This window comes from Heloderma suspectum, chromosome 4 (genome assembly GCF_057233095.1).
Source record: "Heloderma suspectum isolate Gila_16-S chromosome 4, 16-S_ref, whole genome shotgun sequence".
Classification (NCBI taxonomy): Eukaryota; Metazoa; Chordata; class Lepidosauria; order Squamata; family Helodermatidae; genus Heloderma; species Heloderma suspectum.
In genome coordinates this window covers 116,367,902-116,379,254 of record NC_139461.1, presented here as the reverse complement: position 1 = coordinate 116,379,254, position 11,353 = coordinate 116,367,902, and positions in this window count along the sequence as shown.

The window sequence follows — 11,353 nt, the reverse complement described above, 5'->3', positions numbered from 1 at the left end:
CCTGCCTTAATTTCTGTGCCATGTAGGTGGTAAGTGTGTTCTACAGACAGGGTGGGCAACTTGTGGCCCTCCAGATTTTTGACCTACAACTCCCATCATCCTTTACCATTGGCTCTGCTGGCTAGGGCTGACGGGAGTTGTAGGCAAAAACTTCTGGAGGGCTACAAGTTGTCCAGCCCTGTTCTAGACACCCACATATTGTGCTTGCTTACAACTTAGACTCCATGCACCCATACTTTCCCTTGATCTTTCAGCCCCAATCCCCTTCCTCTTAAGAATTCAAGTGACTTTGATCCACTAATTGAAGCATGCATTGGACAGAGCCCATCATTGGGCAAGAGCCCTGAAATTTAGTATACATGCAAGGCACCTCAGCTGCTAGAAAAATCTGAAAAGGTATCAGTTAACTTTTCTCCCATAAAATGTGGTACTCAAAGTATATACCAAAATGTTCAAGCTACTCCCACATTAGCTAGAAAGCTGAAAACTGGTATGTACATAGGCCAAGACACTTAGGGCACAATCCTATGCATGTTTAGACAGAAAAAAGTCTTACAGCTTCCAGCATGCCCCAGCCAGCCATGCAGGCTGGGGGATGCTGGGAGATGAAGGACTTTTTTCTGTCTAAACATGCATAGGATCACACTCTTAAACAGTCTGAGGAGCAGCATTTGTATATCTGTCCCTAAAAATGGGGAGGAGGAAGTGAACCCCCAAAGCATTTTCAGCCATCGAAAAGGTGGCATTTAGCAACATAGACAGTCCAGGAGGTATAGTGCGAGACACAGATTACGGGAAACATTTAAAAACCAGTCATTTTGTACTTGTCAAAACCAGAGACATAGAGTTTACTACAGAAGAGAGACCAGCATTTCAGCACAGAACAAGCCAAGTCATGCATGGGACAGACTATCAGGATGCAGCAGTTCCATTGCCTCTTCAGGCTTGGGATGGGTGAAGGGGCACTATAGGCAGAAAGACAGGTCTCTTCTTGTACAATGCAAACTCCGTTTACTAGTATTGCTGTAAAGCAGCCTTCTCCAACTTGGTGTCGTCGAGATGTTTTGGACTACAACTTTCATAAACCCCAGCCAGCATGGCCAGTGGTCAGGGATGATGGGAGTTGTAGTCCAAAACATCTAGAGACCCCCTGGTTGGGGAAGGCTGCGATAACGGTTTTCACCAGTTAAATCATGGAATTCCCAGATCCAACCTGAAATCCCATCACCCATTCACAGCCCCATCACCCATTACTATACAGTAAGAATAACTTGTCCTTTTATTGATTAGCATTTGTTTTGAATGCCACATACTTCGCTTACAACATTTCTCTTCTTTGGGACAGCCTGATTCCTGCCAGCTTCCTCCCATTCAGCTGATAAGAGCAGAATTTTGAGGTGCTTTGAAGTGAGTTGCAAAACCCTTTTTGGCAGCAACATCCCTAGGCAACATCTGTCATAGACTGTGTTTGTGGAAAGGCTAGTGATAACAAGTAGAGCTGATTATGTCACTTCCTGAAGAACAGATTTTTTTTTTTTTTTTTACTGATATGCATCTCTGAACAACAAGCAAGCGGGACTCTGATGCAAGTGAATCAGCAGATTAATTTCAGCTGATTTGTAATGACAATGTATTGGCTTGCTCCACTCATAGATTCATTAATGGTGCCATTAATACATACCTGCCATGACAACATAAGAAGAGCCATGCTGACTCAGACTGAAGGCCTATCTAGTCCAGCATTCTGTTCACACAGGGGCCAGCCAGATACCTATGAGAAGTCCAAAAGGAGGAAATGAATGCAATAGTGCCTTCCTGGTCTTGTTCCCCAGCAACTGGCAGTCAGAGGCTAGTTGAGGGGGAAGGTCTGAAGGGGGTTTCTTCTCACATTTAAGTGAACCTGAGTAGAGGCCCCCTTCAGACCTTTCTCCTCAACGCATGAAGATTGAAGACTGAGTGGCTGAGGATGGGGATGTTGGGCGGGGCTTGTGTGTATGTCCATGACACCCCCCCACCTCATGTGAGCAAGCTGAGCATCTTCATTGGGCTAGAGTCCTTGTTAATATATATACTTTGTTGAAATAGACCCAAGACAAAAGCCCTGTGCAGGCATTGGTCTACTCGCATATAGGACAAAAGTGGGGAGGGGGATGTGGGTGTGCAGGTCAGCCCTGCCTCCAATGTCTCTGCATGCTCTGCTGCCTTCATGTGTTGAGTGCAAAGGTCTGCAACAGGTTCTGCAAGCATGTTTAGCTGAACACGCTTACAGAGCCCTTTGCAGACCTTCGTACTCAATGTGCGAAGGGCTAATCAGAAGCTGGGTGTGCAGGGGCGTTGAGGGAGGGGTTTAGGTGCACACCCAAGCCCCCCTTCCCGCTTTTGCCCTACATGTGAGCAGGCTAATGTCTGCATAGGATTAAAGTGGAAATGTAATTTTGTCCTATCAGAATCTTTCATTGCTATTTGGTCAGGCCCTGTCTGTGAAGAAAGGAAGACGGAGCAAAGGCCAAACTATACATGATACTCAGTGTGTTTTCCTCCTCGGACAATTTAATTGCCAGATTTTTTGGAGGGTGTGTGTGTGAATGTTATCTCTGATGATGTAACAGGTAATTTTATCATTAAGATAAATGAAAGTCTTATAAAAGAAAATCCCTCTCGACTGCATGAATTGAGGTCAGTATTGGAACTTCAGATTCAAATTCTCCACAGTTTTACCAAGATTTATTCCAAGGCAAATTATATTCTTTGCTCCTATAAATGGCCTGGAAGATAATTCTAAAATTTAATCTCTCTGATGTTTAGAGACTTTCCTGAACCCAAATATTCTTCTCACTCTGCTGTTAACATCCCAGATTAATTTTTTCTGTCTCAGTCACATGTTCTCCTCAGCTAAACTAAACATGCTATGTTAAGCCTTTGATATTGGTTGCAAAATTCCAGGTGACTTTGATGTAAGATGAGTTTCAAAACATCAAAAGCTAAATCCCTCATATGCTTTTAATAGCTATAGGTGCACAAGTCGCCTGCAATAATTATGTGTCCTTCAGGGCGTGCTTTTTTGTTGTTGCTGCCACTGCTTGGATTTGTTGCCTACAGAAATAATCCTTTTAAAATATAACCAGAATTGGACACTGAATGCCCAAAGAAATTTTTTTAGTTCGTTAAAGGTGTTAATGCTTCCCCGACCAGGCTGAAAATATTTTAACCCGTGCATTCTGAAAATGCATTTAGCCTTCTAAGCCTCTGGTTTTCGTAATCTTCTGTCCTTCTTTAGTACAAAATACTACATTTCATCATCCCACTGAGATCAATGGAACTACTCCTGAGTATATTTACATTGTTACATCTTTAGGATAAATACCTAATCAAATTTGGGATTTTCAAACATAGCTTCCCAAAGAATTATTTACTCCATGACTAGGCAGATCCCAATGTTGATGGCAGTATTTTCATAGTCACAGCATTTGACATTGTGGTCATCCCCTTCAAATGGAAGCACAACTGTCTGTTGAACTTTATCTTCAGGAAAACCAGGGATGAATGAGTCAAGCGGTTCTTTCAGGCTGGTTTTGTTGATGCTGATTTCGCCAATCCATCTTCTGTGAGGACGGAGACACCAGCCAGAGAAAAAAGCAGTTTGTTTGTCAATACTCAGCATTAGTCCTAAATAAATAAATATGCACACACAACGGCACTTGAAAATAAGAAACATCATAGTTACCCATAAAGAACAGACCTGGCTGCCTTAAAAGCAAAATATCAGGAGCACTGCTATGTGGAATACTTAACAAATGTGAGAAGTGCAAACAGCCCTGGTCAAAGATGTCTTGCCACCTGAGGTAAGAACATATGGTGCCAGTGCCGCTTTGCACCCCCCTGCTGCCATCTCCCCTGCACATCCCTTTCCCTCCGCCTCCACCTCACGCCCCTTTCCAGCCAGGGGGCTCTCGTGAGACCTCAGCCATATGAAGCCTGACAGCACCAAAGCTAAGAGAAGGGTGGGGGTGGGGGGACATGAAGGAAATATCAAGGGTGGGTGAAGGGTGAAGGGTGGGTGGCTGCTCCAGAGAGCCCCACCAGCTGCTTTTTTGCTGCATCAAATGCCACAGCAGGATAGCAGCTGGTGGGGCTCTCATGAGTACTTGCTTGAGGTGATGCAAGCCCTCCTGGCCGGGGGCGGGTGGACAGGACACAATTCGTTGCTCCCCCGCCTAATGCACCTCTGTTTGCCTCATGACAGGGCTGGCCCTGAAGGGAAACAGGTCAAAACCAAATATGGAGAACAGCCCTTGAGCTGTGTATGAGTCAATTTTCAATTACTTCGTTGTCTACATGCAGGATGTGTATAGCGTCGCGCCTCTTGTCTTTATGTTACTACACCTTGCCACACTTATTCACTATCATCTTCATAGGGTTAGGAGGCAACAGCATCAACAAAATGTGTCTGGGAGAACAACATTAATCCCAGCTCTTCATGGGAATAAAGCTGACTGAGATGGAAGTTCTGCATATACACTACAGAGATATCCACAATCCGCGCCGTAACTCCTGTAAAAATGCCATTAGAGATGGGATCAGTCTAGCATTCTTATTTTTATCTTCTTCTACAGCAGGGGTGGGCAGGTTTGGGAGGCTCAGGGGCCATTTTTACTGCACTTCCTCCCCTTGCAGTGCTGAAAAAAGAAAATAAAAAGAAAAATAGAAAATTAAAAAAATGCATCTGGAATGGCATCTGGATTGCCAAAAAGGTCAAAATAAGCTTGTTTCCAAGCTAATTTTGATCCTTTTGGTGCTCCATAGTAAAAAAAAAAAGGGAAAAAAAAGACTTTGAAATGGCTGCTCTGGATGCCATTTGGTTTTTACAATTTTTTAAAACCATTTTGAGGGGCACTGAGGGCTGAATGTTGCCCACCTCTCCTGTAAAGCAAAAGTTCTTTGGAAATAGTGATGGAAATATGCAAATTTACCATTGCATAGCCTCATTGAGTGCAGTGAGACTTACTTGCTCTATTCAGGCTGGGTAAGAGAATATCTCCTAGGTGATTTGCAAAATCACATGTGCATACGACTTCCACCTGCAAAATGAAGTGAAATAATTTAGTTCTTCCTGGTGCTAAGCTCCTGCACTATTCCTGACTGGTGAGTCCACAGCAGATATTGCAAATTTGTATTATTAGAGTGCAGCTCCATAGGAAGTACCTCATGCTCTTGCTTGCTTGCTTGCCTGCTTTATTTATTTATTTATTTATTTTTCTTGCTTTAGCTTGGTTTTCTCTGGGAAGCTATCCTAGGAGTGAGGGGGAAATGATGAAGACACATGGGGATTGCCTAGAAAATACAAAATTTCAGCCTTTAAAAAACAAAACAAAACACACCTTTTGTTACAAGTTGTCAAGTTATCCCATACACCCAGAAGGAGGATGTCAAAACCATGGTGTTCCCAGTATCCACTTTTGATGTTTATAATGTTCAACAATGTTGCTACATGCAAAAAATGGAATTAATTTGTTGACAAAACATAGAGGGTTGGATCCAGATTTATGCTAGATCATCAACTGCGCTGGCAGAAGAGGACTTCCCCAGCCCCAGCTCCTCCAGCAGCCTGAAAAGTTTACAAGAGAGTCAGGAGACCCTGCTGAATGGAATGAACTGTGTGTGTGTGTATGGGCGGGCTGGGGGAGATCCCCCCAAATCAGGCAGATGGACCTTCTGCAACTGTGGGCAGAACATTTCCTCTTGCGGAAAGAAAGCCCCTTCCTCTCGCAGAAGGCAGATCCTGGATCCACCCCCCCCCCAAATTCACAAACAATCTACAACATTCATATACCACTCCACATCTAGACAGATTCCAGAGTGGTGAATGGTAAGAGATAAAAAATAAGAAGATAAAAGAACCTCCATATTAAAAATTACTTTTTAATAAAACGGAATACTGATAAAAACCATGGCTGGTCAGTCAAGGAAGGCTTCCTGAAAGAAAGATGTTTTCAGGAGGCACCAGGAACAGCACAGTGTTTGCGCCTGCTTGACCTTCAGAGGCAGGGAGTTCCATAGAAAGGGGGCCACCACAATGAAGGCTGTTCTCCAGGTGGATGCCCTTCAGAGGCAGGGAGTTCCATAGAAAGGGGGCCACCACAATGAAGGCTGTTCTCCAGGTGGATGCCAATCAGGCCATAGGTCTATGCAGAACCACCAGGAGCAGGCTGTCTGATGACCTCAGTGACTGGACAGGTTGGTAAGGGAGAAGGCGCTGTCTCAGGTATCCTGGTCTCAAGCTGTTTAGGTCTTTATAAAGTACTACCAAAATCTTAATCCTGGCCCGGTGGTGAACTGGCAGCCTGTGCAAAGAAGTTCCCTCAGCAAAGAAGTTGCATGCTGAAAAGGGACAGCTCCTGACAACAACCAAGCTGCTGCATTCTGCACAAGCTCCAGCTTCTGGAGCAGCCTTAAGGGCAGCCCCACATAGAGTCCATTGCAGTAATCCAGTCTTGAGGTTACTGGCACCTGTACCACTGTGGCTGAGCTATCCCTGTCCCATAGAGGCCATAACTGGTGAATCAGCTGAAGCTGGTAAAAGGCACTCCGAGCTGCCATGGCCACTTGGGCCTCCAGCGACAGCGATGGATCTAGGACTACCCCCCAACTATGAACTTGATCTTTCAAGGGGAGTGCAACTCCATCTAGAACAGGCAGTGGGCCAATCTCCTAGTGCTTGGGAACCACCGGGCTTCCATCTTACCAGGATTCAGCATCAGTTTATTGGCCCTCATCCAGCCCATGAGTCTAGGCACTGATCCAGGGCTTGCACAGCCTCATTTGATTCAGATGTCACAGGGAGCTAAAGCTGTGTGTCATCAGCAAATGGATGGCATTTGGCTCCAAATCCCTTAATGACCGCTCCCACTGGCTTCATATAGACGTTAAACGACATTGGGGACAAGGCAGTACCCTGCGGAACCCCATAGCTCAATTGCCAAGTGGCCAAGGAATGGTCACCCAGTGTTGCTTTCTGAAATTGGCTCTCCAGGTAAGACTGGAGCCACTGTAACACAGTGCCTCCAATGCCCATCTGACAGTCAGTCTAGGAGGATACCATGGTCAATGGTATCAAAAGCTGATGAGAGATCGAGCGGAATTAACAGGGTACATACCTGTGTGTGTGTGTGTGCGTGTGTGTGTGTGCCTTGTGCACTTACCAGTGGGTTGTGTCAGTGGTGATGTCAAAATTGCCATCATCAAAGTTGATGGAGGCAGCAGAGGGAATGCCGCAAGTGTGAGCTATGCAACACAGATGCCACAACACAGTGCCTGAGAATAGCCAATAGTGACTAGCATGGGTGTGAACTGAAGGTGCCTGATGGTGGTCACTGCTGGCCAATGTGCAGGTTCACCATTATGTTGCATGTGCTGTGTAACATGTGCCCACTCCCTCCCTCTTCCTCTTCCTCATCTGATACTGCAGCAGGTGCATTCATGCTGTGATCAAGAGGCCCCAGGCTTGGCACAATGATAGGGGCACTCTTGGGCTCAGTGGCTGGATGACTTATCTGGCTCTGGGTCCCAACCAGTGCTCAGTCATGACCACACTTATTGCAGGTCCTGAGCAGGCTAGGATGTGAAAAGGTGATGTATGAGAGCAGTTTAACTTCTATGCTTTAGCAGGCCTGATTCTGTTTCTGCAAATTGATTGACACCCTTTAGTTTTGTAAGGCTTCAAATATTTCTGCTGTTGCCAAACGTTCTCTCAGTATGGCCACATTCTGCAAATAATGTCATAACCGCACAACTTCGGGACATCAAAGGGATGTGGTTCAGAAATAACTTAATTATTTGCTTTGCTAATGAACTTGGCTTTTATGCAAGCTAGTTTAATTCATCTCACCATTTTTAATTCATCACGCCTCCTTCTGATAAAAATTCTAATGGGACATCAGTATATCTACAAAACTAGGATTCTAAAGAAGTTGGGTCAATGAACAATACTATTGCACTTGAAGGGGGTGGGGGAGGACCACATCTCCTGGCCTCACCCCTAGCATCACTGTACCTGCCACCCCCATCCCTGCCATCTCTGTACCTGCCCAGTTCCACCAATCTGACCTCTGTGCATTCACAGAGGTCATAAAAGTGGAGCTGGCTGTTAATGCATAGGCTTTTGCATTTGGATGGGAACCTCACCAAGCATGCAGAGGTCAGAGGGGCAGAGCCAACCATACACATGAAACAGTGGGGCAGGTCTATCAGTGCAGCCCTGGTCTTCCTCATTCATCCATTAGTCCTTCCTGTGGCAAACAGATGAACAGGGCTATAGTGTACAATAGAAAAAGGGTCATCTCTGCTGTGGCAATCGACCTTATTCTTAGAAAGCAGCTGTGGTATCCAAAATGTTGGACTACAAAGTCTTTGTTGTTGATCCACACTGTTCATTAAAGCATATAAATATTTCTGCCACTATAATATTCACAATGAATTTCAGGTCTCATTACCTCTTTTCATGATTCATATACTCTATTTTGCACCCCAGTTGTCCAAATGACTGTAGCCCTCTACTTGTTCAGAGAACCGCATTGCAAAATTCTGAGAAGTGCAAATACTGAAGGATACCTGTGTTCTGGTTCACATATGGATTCGGGAAGTACAAATTTCATAAGTTTGTATCAAAATGTGAACTGAACAAAATTCTCTCCCATCCCTAGTTGAAAGGCTCTCCATGCAGTCAGGAACACTGCATAATCCTTGATTGCCTGGAGTGTGTACAGGCATACATTTGTAGATGTGTAGGCTTACTTTCCAAATGTCATGTTGAACAGGTGGATGCCAGGATGGGATGTGTGATGTTGGGGTGAGGCTGGGTTCCATGCTGGATATGTACACGAAGGGGCTACAGTGAGAAGGACAGCCCTTACATCCTGTCTTTAAACTCATTTCAACATCAGATTTGGTCCTTAATTGTACACACTTATCCAAGGATCAAACAACACAATATATTAATTGTGTAGCATGTAACTGAGGGTAATCACTCTCTTTTTAAACTCTAGAGTAAGTGCACATGGCTCTGGTTTGGATCAGGACCACTTCACACCCAAAGGGGAGGATTAAACCTCCCCCCACTTTTTTGAGGCTTTTCCCTTTTTTTTAACACCCCTGCACATGGGGGGGGGATTTGGGGAAAAATGATGAGGAAGTTTAATCCTCCCTTCCCAGTATGCAGTGGTTGCACACTTACTCCAGAGGAAAAAAAAGAAAGATTATCTTCAGCTACACAATTAACGTAATGTGTAGCTTGACCTCAAGATGAAGTGCATTTAGGGGAGGTTGCTATGTTGTATAAATACTTCTGTAACCAATGATGTCACTATGGAGGTGCTGTATTTTGCTATTTATTTGTCCTAATTTCTGCTGATGGCTTCTCCTTCTGAGGTTGGAGATGTGCTTACCTAAACGTCTCCAGATTGTCGGGGAGGAATATCTCATTAGTTATAATTTGTACGTTATGAAATACTGACAGAATTGTATCTCTTATTGCAATTACCTCACACACAAAAGAGCGCGTGTGTTTGTTCAGAAGGTATACTTTAATTAGTATAAGTTGCTCGCATATTGACTAATACTTTAAGTGTACTAAGGTCAATTTGTAACTGATTAACAATGAAGAGCATCTCTTTAACATGTGTCTGGTTGAGCTTTGGTCATAATTGTACCACTGAATGTCCTTGAAGATGAACAAGGCACAATGAGGTTATTATTCCAGAATTCGTTAGTCTCTGCAAAAGTTGTTTGGGCCCAGCATTTGAAAGCTTTCTCTATCTCCCACAATGGAGAACTAGGTAACTAAGGCATTGCAGGAGGTTGCAGAATTGGATTTTTGTCATCAACAAAATGGTCTATGTGTTTCAACAACTTTCCATGAAAATTAGATTCCTTTTATTATGTATTGGAATCCTCCTTATCAATATCTTAATTTGGAAGTCATATCTTCCAAATAAAATGTAATAAATAAAATAAAATGTACATAAGAGAGCAAACCTACAGTCCCTGGGCAAGCTTCCCAGGGACCATAGCGTTACTTGGATTCCCCCTTCTAAGGTCAGAGGCAGCATTCCAACCTCAGAAGGGGGAGTCAGAGAAAGAACCACGCCGGCTGCCCTCTGAGGTTGGAAAAGTGACCTTGGAGGAGAAACAAAGAGGGTGTTCTGGTGGGTGGGCAGAGGAGGAGACTGGAGAGGCCAGGATACAAGTCATCCTGAGACTCTTCCAGCTGCCTTTCCTCCCCCTCCAAAGCACCCTCACTAGACAGGCTAAAAAAAGCCCATCTAGTGAAATCTGCAGGGTGGAAGGATGGGGATGCAAAGATTGCCTCCACCACTCCTCCTGCCTTACATTGGATGATCAGACACCCCTGGATTTGGGGGTTTCCGACCACTGAGGGTACAGTCTATAGGACTGCTTTCTATAGGACTGCACCCTAAATACCTTAATTTCCCTAAGTTTAATAACATTAACTGAACAAGTTGGAGGTTCAGTTTCACACAGCACAATATCATTCTCATCACTCATCTACCCATTACACAGAATGTGATGGAAGACTGAGGTGGGTTGTTGTTTTTTTTTTTTAGAATTCTGGGCTGTACCACTGCAGGTGGGGTTTAGGGTTGGCAACTAGCTTGCGTGCGGGGGGCGGGGGATGGCCTGGCCCTGTTCTTATGCCTTTAACAGCAGGTTCATGTGCAGGAATCAGGAGGTGAAGCCATTCACAGCAAAGAGATATGCATTACTGTTATATGCTACGTTCTGTATAGGAAGGTCCTGTGAAAGGCACAAGAGAAAAAGTTTACTAAAGAAGTTAGCAATCCTAGAAGAACAGTCATATTTTTCAATGCTCCCCTATGTGAAAATTAGCACATATGTCTCTAATGCAACATAGTGCTTCAAAGGATAACTGCAGTGTGGCATAAGACCTCTTGCTTGGCTGTGTGGGATAACCGCAGTGGCATAAGACCTCTTGCTTGGCTGTGTGGGATAACCGCAGTGGCATAAGACCTCTTGCTTGGCTGTGTGGGATAACCGCAGTGGCATAAGACCTCTTGCTTGGCTGTGTGGGATAACCGCAGTGGCATAAGACCTCTTGCTTGGCTGTGTGGGATAACCGCAGTGGCATAAGACCTCTTGCTTGGCTGTGTGGGATAACCGCAGTGGCATAAGACCTCTTGCTTGGCTGTGTGGGATAACCGCAGTGGCATAAGACCTCTTGCTTGGCTGTGTGGGATAACCGCAGTGGCATAAGACCTCTTGCTTGGCTGTGTGGGATAACCGCAGTGGCATAAGACCTCTTGCTTGGCTGTGCGGTTCA